The following is a 15,669-nucleotide window of genomic DNA, read 5'->3' as shown; positions in this document are numbered from 1 at the left end:
GGGTCACCCAGACTCCCAGTGATCTGTTGTAAGGACAGTATTATTTTTCCCGGATTACAGATGAGCAGATTTTGAGTTCAAAAGAATGAACGCAACAGGAAATGATTTGCCCCGCCTCCTTCCAGTTAGAAGGAACTGGCACACAGCTATACTTGACTTTATATCTCCATGAAATGGGGCAGGGACTGCGATGTGATGTTGACACCTTCCACTGTTTTGGCTACGGCTAAAATTTAAAAGGCAAAAGAGAGACTAAAGCTTTCACGCTTCAGTTTGCCCAAGGATCACCGGAGGAAATTGCAGGGTAAGTCTGGGCCGGATCAACGAAAATGCATGTTCAATTGTTTGAACATCCTTGCTACTCCAAGTGTGGGCCTGAGCCCAGCAACATCAGCATCACCTGGGAGCTTGTTAGAAACGCAAATTCTCAAGTCCCTTCCCAGATCTTCTGTATAAAAATCTGTATTTGAACAACCCGCCCCACCCCCCCCCACCCCCACCCCGCAAGCGCTTTTTAGGCACATTAAAGTTTATTTAGCCCTGCCCTGGGTGTTTCAGATGCAGATCTTCTAGAGCTTACTTTCCTGAATATACTGGGGGGAAAAATGCTCTAATCATTGGGTTCATTTCCTCGGTTCCATGAAAACGGTAAGTCGAGCAACTGAAATAGCCGACCCATTGACTGAAAATGTTTTAAGTGGTGTGACCGCAGCAAGCAGGCTCTCGATGGCGGAAAGGAAATCTTTCTTTAGGACAAACATGTGTGAAGGTACTTGCAAACATTCTCTTTCATCTGCTCGGCGACGCTGCACAGTGAGATGCATTGTCGCCGTTCTGTGGATGGGAAATCTGGATTTCAGGGAATAGGAGTGACTTGACCACCATTACACTGCAGGGGGCAGAATCAGATTGAAACCCGAGGCCGGCTGACGCTCTGTGGTAGGGCCCTTCTGGTATCCCTGGCTCAGTTACTCTGCAGCCGTGGGTTCAAAGTCTGCTCCCCAGACCTGCAGCATCCGCATCACCCTGAAACTTTTTAGAAATGCAAATTCTCGGGCCCCACCCCAGACCTAGTGAATCAGAAAGTCTGAGAACGGAACCCAGCTAGCAGTGTTTCAAGCTTTCCAGGTGATTCTAATGCGTGCACAAGCTTGGGAACCTCTGTGCTACAGATTGAAAGCTGATGAGGAGCAGGGGAGGAGGGGGTGGTGGCCACCAGCTATGACTAGAAGCCCATGACACTCAAAAATATTCCAGCCTTCCTTCCATGCGACCTGAAACTCCAGCACAGGTGTCCCTCCCTTAACATGATGCTCTAGGACCTTGATTCTCAAAGGGCAGGAACTAAGAACAGCATCCACATCACCTGGGAGCTCGTTAGAAATACAGAATTCAAGGCCACACATCAGAGTCTACTAAAGACCTCCTACATCAGCACCTGCACGTTGAGAAGATTGAGATGTATGTTAGAGCCTGAGAAGTACTGTGGTATAGGGAGGGCTAGATGGAGAATCCCTGAGTATACATTCCAACCCCACCACTTTCTTAGGCCTCCCAGCCCGTGTTGTGAGTTCCCAACTCAACAGCTAAAACCTTCGGAGCCTCTGGGCTATGCGCCAGAGTCCCCAACGGGAAGCTGATATAGGTGTCTCAGCCAGCCTCTAACTCATGTTGGGATCCTGTCCTTCACCTTGAGAGACATTCTTGGACTGTGACATTACTCTGAGAGTGTTCTATGAGCAGACAAAGCCAAGAAAGAGCAAGGAAAGATTATGTAGCATGAATAATTATCCAGTCTGGATGGATAATTCAGAGAGAGACTGGATGGGGTGGGCGGGGGCTAGGTGAGGACAGGAAGAGAGGGCTCGAATCTGAGAAAACAGAGCACAAAGGGTGAGGGGCAGAAAGGAGGATGTCAGTGACTCAGAAGCTTAAGTCTGCACACACCTTCTATGTTGGGCATATTGGGCAAATTCTATGGTGTCGAGCCCATTCCTACCATTTGATCGGGGTTCTGCCTCAGCTTCCCATTTGGCCTTCCAGCCCCCGGCCCAAAGCCCGTTCTTTTTTTTTTTTTTTTTTTAATTTTTTTTTTTCAACGTTTTTTATTTATTTTTGGGACAGAGAGAAACAGAGCATGAACGGGGGAGGGGCAGAGAGAGAGGGAGACACAGAATCGGAAACAGGCTCCAGGCTCTGAGCCATCAGCCCAGAGCCTGACGCGGGGCTCGAACTCACGGACCGCGAGATCGTGACCTGGCTGAAGTCGGACGCTTAACCGACTGCGCCACCCAGGCGCCCCTCAAAGCCCGTTCTTAAGCCTGACGACTAGCCTGCGCCCCACCCCACCAATGGCCATCCACAACTTCTCTTAGCTTCCTCCTCTTCCCATTGGCCCTTGTTCACTAGATCCTGTTTGCCTTACAGCCAAGACCGTCTGAAGTATAAGTAGATCTCACAGAAATAAGAGGCCTGGAGAGGGATCTAGCAGTTAATCTGGTGGACAGGGAGGGAAAGGTTGACATGGATATCAGAAGTAGCTGAGAAAAACCTTCCAAACCAGGGATCACAGAGAAGAAAAGAAGACAAGTTCAACACTGGGGGTAAAACCATATGTACCTTGAGGAAAGTCTAATATGTACATGTCTGGGACTTTGAAATCATCAGCACACTTTTAGGTGACAGCCAATGGATATCCAGGAAGCCTTTGGTTATATTTCAGTAGGCTTTGGTAAGCCTTCTATTTTCAGCATCAGGAAATTGTGTTCTTCCGGGAAGAGATTACTTAGACATCATGTTGAGGCCTAGAAGAGTCCAGAAAAATTCTAACGTGACCCAAGCTATCGTGGGACCCACCTGTACCCACCCTGGCTCTTCTCTCTGGGTTCTTCTCCATCTGCTTACTTTCGGAATCCAAGTGGACTCGTCAGATCAGGCTGCCATAATGCCAGGCTACCACAGACTGGGTGGCTTAAATAGCAGATATTTGTTAAGTCACAGTCCTAGAGGCTGAAAGTCCAAGATCAAGGTACTGGCGGGGTTGGTTTCTGGTGAGTTCTTGCTTCCTGGCAGCCACCTTCTTGCTGTGTCTTTATGTAGCCTTTCCTCTGTGTGTGCACCGAGAGAAAACCAGAGCTCTGGGGTTTCTTCCTATTATTGAGGACATCAGTCCTACTGAATTAGGGCCCACCCATATCACCTTCCTTTCCCTTGATTACCTCCATAAAGGCCCTGTCTCCAAACACAGTCACACTGGAAGTTAGGGCCTCATCCTATGGAGCTGGGGAAGGGAGACACAATTCAGCCCATATACTAGGGTTAAGAAGCTAGGCTCCGATCACTCCATAAGATGCAGCGAATAAGGCACGGCTATTATTGGGGGCTTGGCCCCTTAAGGCTACACCCCAAATAGCAAAAAATGAGTGTCCTCGCTTCTGGACCTCAGTAAGAAAGGAAGTGAGACAAAGCCCTGTTGTAATAGTAGGACCCTAAATACTGATTCTGACTCTGTGACCCATTTTTTCCATATATAAGAGGTATCAACTCGGAAACAGAAGCCAACAGCCCAAGCTTATTTTTGTTAATTTTTTTTTAAGTTTATTTTTGAGGGAGACAGACAGAGCATGAGCGGGGGGCAGGGCAGAGAGAGAGGGAGACAGAGGATCTGAAGCAGGCTCCAGGCTCCGGGCTGTCAGCACAGAGCTTGAACTCACGAACGTTGAGATCATGACCTGAGCCAAAGTCACACGCTCAACTGACTACCACTCAGGCGCCCCCCCAAAACAACCCAATTTTAAAAAGGGCAAAGGACTTAAACAGATATTTCTCCAAAGAAGGCATCAGGTGGCCAATAAATACATGAAAAGATGCTCAATATCATTAATCATTAGGAAAATGCAAATCAAAACCATAATGAGATACCACATCACGCCCATTAGGGGGGCTATTATCAAAAAACAGAAATTAACAAGTGTTGACAAGGGTGTAGAGAAAACGGAACCCTTCTGCCCTATCGGTGAGAAAAATGGCCCAGCCAGTGTGGAAAACAATATGGTGGTTCTTCAAAACAGTTAAATATAGAATTACCATATGATCCAGCGATTCCCCTTCTGGGTATATGCCCAAAAGAAATAAAAGTGGGGACTCAGACATTGTATACAAGCGTTCACAGCAGCATGTGCAAAAAAGTGGAAACAACCCAAATGTCATTGACAGGTGAATGGATAAACAAAACGTGACATATACAGACAATGGAATACTACACAGCCTTAAAATGGAAGGGAATCTTGGGGCGCCTGGGTGGCGCAGTCGGTTGAGCGTCCGACTTCAGCCAGGTCACGATCTCGCAGTCCGCGAGTTTGAGCCCCGCGTCGGGCTCTGGGCTGATGGCTCGGAGCCTGGAGCCTGTTTCCGATTCTGTGTCTCCCTCTCTCTCTGCCCCTCCCCCGTTCATGCTCTGTCTCCCTCTGTCCCAAAAATAAATAAACGTTGAAAAAAAATTTTTTTTAAATTAATTAATTAATTTAAAAAATTAAAAAAAAAATGGAAGGGAATCTTGTCATAGGCTACAACATGGGTGAACCTTGAGGACACTACGCTAAGTGAAGTAAGCCCATCACAAAAGAATAAATATTGTATGCTATTTGTACATGGTCCCTAGAGGCTTCAAATTCGTAGAGACAGAAAGAAGAATGGCGGGTGACAGGGGCTGGAAGGAGAGTGAAGTGGGCACTTAGTGTTTAACAGGGTTTAGTGTTTTTCCCTAAAAAAAAAGGAGATCCCTCTTTTCCTTCACCAAATGGCAAAATCAAATCCTCAGCCTCTTTCCAACCTGTGCTTCCCAGACCTGTTTCAGAAACAAACACCTGATGAGAATCTGTGGGGTTAGCCAGTCTTTGGTCTTCCCAGGGCAGGACTGGAAGCCCCTGGAGGCAGCTTAGGGCAAGTATTTTGTGATCCTTGGAGGCATAAATTCCTTTTTTTTTTTTTAAATGTTTATTTATTTTTGAGAGAGAGAGAGACAGAGCACAAGCAGGGAAAGGGGCAGAGAGAGAAAGGGAGACACAGAATCGGAAGCAGTCTCCAGGCTCTGTCAGCACAGAGCCCGACGTGGGGCTCAAAGTCATCAACCATGAGATCATGACCTGAGCCGAAGTCGGACGCTTAACCAACTGAGCCAACCAGGCGCCCCAAATTCTTTAGAAATCAGCTCTTGGGGTACCTGGGTGGCTCAGTCGGTTAAGCGTCCGACTTCGGCTCAGGTCACAATCTCACGGTTTGTGAGTCTGAGCCGAGTTCGAGCCCCACACTGGGTTCTCTGCTGTCAGCACAGAGCCCGCTTTGGATCCTCTGTCCCCTTCTCTCACTGCCCCTCTCCCACCTGTGCCCTCATGTGCTCTCTCTCTCTCAAAAATTAAAATAAACCTTTAAAAAAGATAAAATACTTTTTTAAAAAATCAGGGTCCTGGGGTGCCTGGGTGGTTCAGTCGGTTAAACGTCCGACTTCGGCTCAGGTCATGATCTCGCAGTTCATGGGTTTGAGCCCTGATTCAGTCTCTGTGCTGACAGCTCAGAGCCTGGAGCCTGCTTCGGATTCTGTGTCTCCCTCTCTCTGCCCCTCCTCTGCTCAGGGTCTGTCTCTCTCTCTCTCTCCCTCTCTCTCTCTCTCTCTGTCTCAAAAACAAATAAACATTAAAAATAAATACAAAAAAATAAATAAAAAATCAGGGTTCTTCCATTTTTGGATGAGTCCTGCTGATTGTATTTCTGAGCTGGGCAAGGCCATTGATGCATAGATTCAGGAAAACCCAACTTGGAACCCATCTGTTCAGTATATGAAGCAAAATCACGGGAAGTACTCAGGCTGAAAATTGGTTTGGGTTTTTTGTGCTTGTCTAAAAAAAAAAAAAAAATCCTTCAGCCACCATGCAGATGAGTGTAGTATCTTAAAACACTCTGCCCTGTGAAAACACACCAAATATCATCTTTTGCTTTCCTGATCTTTGGGCATTCTAATTTCAGATGTCTGCACTTCAAATGTGATGAGTGGCTATCAGTTTAAATATCAGACTCTTGATTCAGGATATCCTTAAAGGACCGGAGGGCTTTACAGGAATTCAAAAAAGAATGGTTTCAAACCTGGGTGCCCACGTCTGCTGGTGGTAATTTCATGGAAATCCCTCCCAGAATGCATCTGAGGCGGGTTGGGTGTGATGTCTGCGGGTTTCGGGACCCCCGTGCACCCCCCCACACACACACAACCTGCCGTTTCCTTCAAACCCCAGGGCTAAGGCTGGGGCTGATCTCCAAAAGCCTATGTGCCGCCCAAGGGTGAGGATACCTGTCTTGTTTGTTCACCACAGTATTCCCAGCTTGGGAGCAAAACAGAAGCTCAGTAAATATCTACTGAGTTGAATTGAATGTCATCGTGGGTGGTAGAGAATAGAGCATAGAGATCAAAATGTTAATTCCAGATAAGCCAACGTAAACACAAATCTTCGTCTTCCCAGCTAAGCAAACAAAGAAGAAACACTCAGAGTTTGTTCCTTGTGCTAATTAATACCCAAATTTTAAACTCTAAAAATCAATGTATTATTTTTATGACCTAGGATCTATTAATCCTGAAAAACAAAGGAAGTTATAATGACTTGGTGATTCATTTTTCTCATTTGGGCTTACGCCTTTCAGCCAGTTTCCTCTTTTTAATAAATGACAAATTCGGAGCAGGGGATCTCTGGGCAGTCCAAACAGACCTGCCAACCCCGCGTGAGACAGTAAAACCTGGCTGCGGGTTTGCCCACTGGCCCACCTCATCCCTAAGTATGGAAAGCCCTAGGTCTCACGCTAGGTGTATCTCTGAGCAAGCTCCTTTGCCAATCAACTCGGGTAAAATCTTTGCATTTTGTATCACATCTTGTACTTTTCAAAGCATTTTGATATGAATCCGTAACATTTTATTCTCACAACCACCTAGTGAAATCAAAAGGATCCTCATATGACAAAGAAGACAGAGGCTTGGAAAGGTCATGTGATCTGCTCACTTGAATTAAGAGCATGGTTTGGATTCTCATTCCTTCCCTACTTCTCTGAATTAATCATTTCTTATTTTAATGCACATTTATAAGCTTAAAACTTAGCAGCACCCTGCCAGGTTTTTCAATAATTTGCCCACCGTGCCCTGGGCACACAACAGCCAGTGCAGATGTCCCGGATGCCTGCCAGCTGCGATTACTTTTCTTCTGGGGTCAGAGCCTTTTTCTTTTCTTTTCTGTTTTTAGTGTTTATTTATCTTTGAGAGAGACAGAGCATGAGCAGGAGGGGCAGAGAGAGAGGGAGACACAGAATCTGAAACAGACTCCAGCCTCTGAGCTTGTCAGCACAGAATTCGATGCGGGGCTCGAACTCACGAGCCGTGAGATCATGACCCGAGCCGAAGCCAGCCGCTTAACCGACTGAGCCACCCGGGAGCCCCCGAACCTTTTTCTGAGCGAGCAAGCTTCAGAGACGCTACGTCGTCCACCTCTTTGGTTGTGAAGTGCAGAATCCATTTCGGGAACTGGGAGACTTATGTCAGAATTCACAGAAAGGGGGACTCAGAACACGACAACGAGCTGGACCTCAAGAACACCAGGAATTGATGGGTGCTACTGGGTCCAAAGTGGCCCGGGGTCTGCAGCAGCAGAAGGCTGTAGACCTTCGACCCGGTCTAGAACTTTCCTACTAAGGAGACTCAGCCAGGGAGACATCTCGGGTGTTGCTTCCTGTCTTGCCCTCACCTGTCTAATGCTTCAGTGCTGCTCAGAGTGTGTGGAGCTAATGAAGTCAACACATTAAATGAAATTCCAAGAGCGTCAAAACGTGCTCCTGAAAATTCTTGAAACCTCCCAGAGAGTATGGTTTATGTGTGATGCACAAAGCCCCATTTAGTAATATGTGTTATATGCAGAATGTATGGGGTAAGCCTTGCTGAAATTTTATTTTTCTCCGGCATTGTCCTTTAAGCCTTCCCAGTAGAGGGCATCCTTTTCCTGTCCCTTGATGGACACTTGATTTTTTTTTTTTCATTAAGGTAAAATTCACATTACCTAAAATTACTCAATAACCATTTAAAATGTACAATTCATCACTTCTCGGTCTTTCGGCTAAGATCAAGTGTAGTATCTGTTCTTATAAATTAACACCTCAGGCAACAACAGATGTTGGCGAGGATGCGGAGAAAGAGGAACCCTTTCGTGCCGCTCGTAGGAATGCAAGCTGGTGCAGCCACTCTGGAAACCAGGATGGAGGTTCCTCAAAAAACTAAAAATAGAACTACCCTATGACCCAGCAATTGCACTACTAGGTATTTATCCAAAGGATACAGGTGTGCTATTTCAAAGGGGCACATGCACCCCCATGTTTATAGCAGCACTATCGACAATAGCCGAAGTGTGGAAAGAGCCCAAATGTCCATCGACTAAAGAATGGATAAAGAAGATGTGGTATATATATACAATGGAGTATTACTCAGCAATCAAAAAGAATGAAATATGCCCCATGCCCCATCGCAACAACGTGGATGGAACTAGAGGGTATTATGCTAAGTGAGATAAGTCAGAGAAAGACAAATATACAACTTGACTCGTATGTGGAATTTAAGATACAAAACATAAAGGAAGGGAAGCAAAATAATATAAAAACAGGGAGAGAGACAAACCACAAAAGACTCTTAAATACAGAGAACAAACTGAGGGTTGCTGGAGGGGTTTGGGTTGGGGGGGATGGGCTAAACGGGCAAGGAGCGTTACAGAAGACACTTGGTGGGATGAGTGCTGGGTGTTATACATAGGGGATGAATCACTGGAATCTACTCCTGAAATCATTATTGCACAACATGCTAACAAACTTGGATGTAAATTAAAAAATAATAAAGCATCTGGAATAATGTCAAGAGTATAGGAGATAGTTAAATAAATAAATAAATAAATAATAAAGTGTACGATTCAGTGTCATTGAGTTCTTTCACACTGTTGTGCCACCAACCCCTCTTATCTAGTCCTGAGGCATTTTCACGCTCCCCCAAAAGGAAACCCCATACCCATCAGCAGTCACTCCCCATTCATCCCCCCTCATCCCAGTCCCTGGCAACCACTTTATGTCCCTGTAGATTTCCCTATTCGGAGTGTTTCGTTTAAATGGAATCCTGCAAGGGGACCCTGGGTGGCTCAGTCAGTCAGTTAAGCGTCTGACTCTTGATTTCGGCTCAGGTCACGGTTCCAGGGTTGTGGGATCGAGCCCCACGTCAGGCTCTGTGCTGGCATCGTGGTGCCTGCTTGGGATTCTCTCTCACTCCTTCTGTGCCCCTCTGCTTGCTCGCTCTCTCTCTCAAAATGTTAAAGTGGAATCTTACAAAATGTGATCTTTGTGTCTGGCTTCTTTCGCTTAGGATAATATTTTCAAGGTTCATCAGCCCCTCAAGTTTTGCTTATTTTTTGGTATCAAAAAGTCCTACAGTGATATTCTTTGCAAACATGGTCTCAATTCAGAAATTCAACCCTCCCAATCAACACTTAAGTCTTCTTAAGGTAAGGCTTCTGTGCCACCTCCTGCCACTGTCCCTCCTGCTCCAGGGCCACCACCTCTCTAGGGGAAGCAGGCTGTGGTCCGTCTTCTCTCCCTCCCTCCTCCTGCCCAGTTCGCTAACTCCAGCTCCTGGTGTCTGGACTCTGTGGGTTGGAGAGCGTGGAGGGAGAGCAGGGACAGGGCTACTTGACGAGCACTGTACCCAACCAGCCTTGAGCGCTCTGAGTCTGACTGGCCTTTCGTGAATGGCATTCCTCTGGGTCCTTCAGAACCCCTGCTGGAGCTCTGCAATTGCAGACATCTTGATGTGGGCAATACATTCTATTCTTTTCCTGTGTTCCACTCACTCCACACCGTCCCCGTGGTGTCCCTGGCCTTTTCAAATAGTCCTCTGAGCAGGACTGAAAACTCTCAGACTGGTCTCTCGCCCATGAGGTTAGGAGATAATAAAAATAATTCAAATTACATAGAAATATTTAGATATTGATCTACAAATGGGCTTGATTACATTCACGGACCTATAAAACTATAGAACTATAAACCAGTTCTATTCAAAAGCATATTTAAAAATAAAATTCTCAAGATAAAAATAATCTATCTGCAATTGCATATGTCTGAGCAAAATTTTATTCAGTTTTTTAAAGTTTATTTATTTGGGGCGCCTGGGTGGCCCAGTCACTTAAGCGGCCGACTTCGGCTCAGGTCACGATCTCATGGTTCATGGGCTCGAGCCCCACGTCGGGTTCTGTGCTGACAGCTCGGAGTCTGTAGCCTGCTTCCGATTCTGGGTCTCCCTGTCTCTCTCCCCCTGCCCCGCTTGTGCTCTGTCTCTCTTAAAAATAAACATTGAAAAAAATAAAAATAATAAAAATAAATTTATTTATTTGTAGAGAAAGAGACAGAGAGAGAGAGCAGAAGTGGAGGAGGGGCAGAGAAAGAGGCAGAGAGAGAGAGAATCCCAACCAGGCTCTGCACTGTCAGTGTGGAGCCCAGTGTGGGGTTCGAACTCACAAACTGTGAGATCATGACCTGAGCTGAAACCAAGAGTCAGATGCTTAACTGACTGAGCCACCTGAGTGGGACACCTGAATAAAATTTTAAAAGTACGTATACTAATTATGTGAGCATTTAAAAACCATTAGAAAAATAATTATTTTGGGTACACAATCAAGTACTTGAATCCATTTTGTAGCTATGTCTAATAGCGTATCACAAATATCCTTCTAAAGAATATATTTTATTTTTTCAATTGGGGCTCATTTTCATAACATAGCCTGAAATTGTCTTCAAAGTTGCATTTGCTTGTTAATAAATTTGAAATTTCTGATACCTTCAAAAGACTCCTCTATAGACCATGATATTTTTAATTGAGAATATATTCTTTGCAGGTGCTGAGTTGCCTGGTGAGCCCAAAGGAAATTATGCTAGATAAAGATAGCCTCATTTCTGATGTATGTCATATCAAATGTATAATATTTCAGCCCAAATATTTTCACAGGCACTGTCTTTTTGCCACCTTTCCGATTACTTTGGTGAGTACTTATACAAGATTTAAAAAGGCATGAAATAAGAGATCTCTGTTTATGACTCTTTTGAATGTTTCGCCAAGCTTAGATTGTAGGTCCTTCCTTATTCCATTGTGGTACGGAATATATATTTATACAATTAAAAAGAAAAGCTAGGGGCACCTGGGGGCTCAGTCGGTTGAGCATCCAGCTCTTGATTTCAGCTCAGGTCACGATCTCCCGGTTCTGTTTATGATCTCACGGTTGGTGGGATCGAGCCCCGCACTGGGCTCTGCGCTGACAGCGGGGAGCTTGCTTGGGATTCTCTCTGCCTGTCTCTCTGCCCCTCCCCACGCCCAAAATAAATAAACTTTAAAACAGATAAAAATTAAAAAATTAAAAGAGAAGCTCCATCCAAAGGATTGGGCCTCAAGCTGAGCTTCCCCCAGCCCCAGGTGGAGGTTATGCGATGGGTGCTCCCATCCTTGAGTTTTTCTGGCTCCTTCCTTCCTTTCTCAGGGCTAAGTTTCCACGCCTTCCCATCTGCAAGCTTGGTTTTCAATCACCGCAATTTTCTAGAGAATTTGAAAAGCTGAAGTTCATTGTAGTGTCTCATGCCTTGAGTATTTTGGTTAACATTTCCAACTTGTTGAATCTACTCCTGAAATCATTGTTGTACTATATGCTAACTAATTTGGATGTAAATTTTTTTTTAAATTAAAAGAAAAGAAGAAACGTCCCAAACTAGCACATAGAAGAGGTGAGTGAGGAAGAGAAAGTTGCCTGTAATACAACAGACCTTATAAATAATAGGTGAAAAGCTAATGTGTTCAAGTATATAGTTCACTAAAATCTTTTTTTTTAATTTTTTTTTCAACGTTTATTTATTTTTGGGACAGAGAGAGACAGAGCATGAACGGGGGAGGGGCAGAGAGAGAGGGAGACACAGAATCGGAAACAGGCTCCAGGCTCTGAGCCATCAGCCCAGAGCCAGACGCGGGGCTCGAACTCACGGACCGCGAGATCGTGACCTGGCTGAAGTCGGACGCTTAATCGACTGCGCCACCCAGGCGCCCCTAGTTCACTAAAATCTTAAGTAAAAATTAAAAAATATATATCTCCAACTCATTTTTGGCAAAAATATAGAGGACTCCTTCAAAAAAAGGAAGAAAAAAACCCAACTTGGTGCCATCATATGACTCAGGCTGATGTACACAGTAGTTCTGCAAAAGTCCAAGCATTTTCACATCTGATGATTCACCACAATGAAAGCATGAACTATTATGCCAAAGTGTTTTTCCTTCCTTCCTTCCTTCCTTCCTACCTTCCTTCCTTCCTTCCTTTTCCTTCCTTCCTCCCTCCCTCCCTTTCTTTCTTTCTTTCTTTCTTCCTTTCTTTCTTTCTTCCTTTCTTTCTTTCTTTCTTCTTTCCTGTTTTTTGTTTGCTTGTTTTCTTAAAGAGAGAGTGTGTGAGCAGGAGAGAGAGACAGAGGGAGAGAGAGGGAGAATCTTAAGCAGGGTCCACACTCATCATGTAGCCTGACACGGAGCTTGATCCCATAACCCTGGGATCGTGACCTAAGCCAAAACCCAGGGACAGACACTCAACCAACTGAGTCACCCAGGTGTCCTTGTGCCAAGCTATTTTTTAATACTACATGAGCTTTATACAGTTACTCTGAGTTTGCATGCAAATATTTACAATTTTTAACAGCCGCAGTTTCTATTTCAGCTGGTAGAGTATCACAGCTGGTCTAAATGAATTGGGAAGTACGTGTGCATAACAAGCAATTCTCGGGTCACTGCTATTTGAAAGTTTAGTAAAAACATCATTTTGATCATGAAGCTGTGTTTCACCAAAATATATTTGTATTGAGACCACAAAAATAATTTCATCCTCAATGCCAGATATTTTAACTAAATTTCCAGTAGTGTTTACACTCATTTTGGATGTTTTACCTTTGGCAGGATTCTGTGAGTTGGTTGAAAGAAATCAAATCTCCATCGGATCCACTTAAAACATCGGATGACACTGATACCAAGTTGGCATCATGTAACTGTTTGCAAAGTCATTCTCTGCCAGTGGAGCCCACACATTAACAGTTATCACTTCTCTTTGTACATGCACAAGAAAACGTGGCATCCAAAGTGAACAAAATTAATTGTTTATTGTGGTAAAATATACATAACATAAAAATTACCATTTTGACCACTTTTAAGGGTATAGTTCAGTACATTCACATTGTTTGCAGCTCTCCAGAACTTTTTCATCATCCCAGACTGACTCGCATCTCTCTCCCTCCAGCCTCTGGTAACGCCCAGTCTACTTTCCTTCTCTATGAATTCAACTATTCTAGGCACTGCGTATAAATAGAACCAGGCAATGGTTGTCTTTCTATGTCTGGCTAATTTCACTCAGCATGATGTCCACAAGGTTCATCCGTGTGGTAGCATTTTATTAGAATTTCACTCTTTTTTAAGATGAATAATTCTATTGTATGTATAGATCCCATTTTGCTTATCCAGTCATCCATTGATGGACACTGGGTTGTTGCAACCTTTGGGTATTGTGAATAACACGACCATGACTGTGAATGTCCAAATATCTGTGCAAGACCCTGATTTCTACTCTTTTGGGTTGATACCTAGAAGTGCAATTGCCCGATCATATGGTAATTCTATGTTTAACTTTCTTGAGGAATCGCCATAATGTTTTGCAGAGAGGCTGTATGACTTTATATTCCCATCAACAATGCACAAGGGCTCCAATTTCTCCAAACCCAATTTCAAATATTTTCTGTTTTGATAATAGCCATTCTAGTGGGTATAAACTGATAACTCACTGTGGTTTTGATTTGCATTTCCCTAATGATCAGTGCCATTACATATCTTTCATGTGCCTTGTGGCCATTTGTAGATCTTCTTTGAAGAAACGTCTGTTCAAGGACTTTACTCAAAAAATGAGCAAGATTAATTTTAAAGGACAATCATTTAATATGAACAAGAAGCCGTGGTTCACAGAGCGGTGTGTAAACGTACTTTTCTGTAGCTGCTCATGTAAATCACCCTCTTTGGGCATCATCTCCTGAAAGTCATAATCACTACCTTTTGCAGTGGACGTTGATGCTTCTTCGGCAGATTTGTGCCTTCTGGTCTTCACGTGGGCGATCACTGCAGCCCCCATGGTGTTCTTGGTAAGCAACAGTTTGTGCTAGGTATATGTTCATCATCATCTGTCTTGAGAAACATAAATGTGCTGCTTCAGTTTCCATTAAATACGCACACAGGTTTTGGAGCTCATTACGGCTGGACGGGTTTATTGAAAAACATTCAAAAAGATTACCAAACAATACGGTGAATGAGTTACACTATGTGGTAACAGCCACAGCTACTGTGGCAGGAGACTCTGACTTTTCCCAATATGCTCCAGGGTAGGGCTGTTCAGCTTCTCTTCCCCACACATATTTTCCTCTACTTCATACACCTGACCTGCAACTTCCCATATTTCCAGTCGATACCATCAACTGGCAGCCTGATGGCTCCCGGCATATGGCGGGGCGCAGCAGAGACCATGGGCACAGGCCATTGGCACGCCTGGCCGGCGCGTCAAACGGCCACATCAAATCCCTTCTCCTAGCCCCAGACTAGACTGGCAGTGGTTAGCTTTCCCCCAGTCACTTTATGTTGTCATGTTTCACTTTATTTCTCTCCAGGGCCCTGCATGCTGTCCTTGAAAGAAAGGTATGAGTTAAGTGGTGCGAGAGGAAAAGGGGGATGTCGCCAGGAAACTTCTGGACCAAAGCACATGTGTCACACGCTACCAGATGGGGCCGTGGTGGAAGCTGAAAGTGCCAGGTGGAGGTCGACCGAACCCACGGTCTGTTTGAGTCAACTATCAATAGGATATACTTTGTTTACAAATGACATGCCGAACAGGACGAGACCCCTGATCTAAACTGACAACACGTCTAAAGACAACAGATCTAAATTGGAACTGTCCCCAGCAAACGAGGGCCGATGATCGTTCATCAGTGACCCACAAGGGGTCCGTGGGAAAAGCCACACACCCCTGCTCAGACAAGCTGGGTTCCCCGTGCAGCAGCCACCCGCCTGTGCTCCTCCACCAAGGGAGCTCCCAAGTCCACGTCTATCGCCTTAAAGATTGGCCAGGCAGGAATAAAATGCCAATCCACGCGCTCCCCAGCCACTTGGCCACAGAAAATAAACGAGAGGGAACTCGCTCTTTTGAGAGACACTGCACTTCACTGTTGGGTGATACGAGACCAGTCCAGGCTCTACTAAGAGGGCAAGCTGGGCAAGAGTTCAACTCCCTGGGTCACGGCCACCCCCCCCCCCTCTACTTAGCAGCTGTGTGACCCTCACTAAATCACTTAACTGCTCTGGTTCCTCGCCTAAAAAGGATGATAAGAATACTTGCCTTCTAGTATCCAGGGTTGCCAAAACAAATTTTTAGTTACAGTGTGCCCCAAATTTAACCAGACATCCTGGATTTTACTGCTTAATCTGGCAACTCTATTGGTGTTACAGTTAGCACGGTGCCTGGCATGTTGTAGGTTATATAAAGTTAGCTTTGTTGTTGGTGC

At 44.9% G+C, this 15,669-nt stretch overlaps 1 pseudogene; it reads left to right on the top strand.

Annotated features, from left to right (window-relative positions):
* The first annotated feature begins 8,121 nt into the window (after window positions 1-8,121).
* Window positions 8,122-8,230, top strand: LOC121032538 (uncharacterized; annotated as a pseudogene).
* Window positions 8,231-15,669: the final 7,439 nt, after the last annotated feature.

Source organism: Herpailurus yagouaroundi, unplaced genomic scaffold (genome assembly GCF_014898765.1).
Source record: "Herpailurus yagouaroundi ecotype Mexico unplaced genomic scaffold, PumYag 141, whole genome shotgun sequence".
NCBI lineage: Eukaryota > Metazoa > Chordata > Mammalia > Carnivora > Felidae > Herpailurus > Herpailurus yagouaroundi.
Note: the sequence above shows the minus strand (reverse complement) of the source record. Positions and strands in the feature narration are given on the sequence as shown.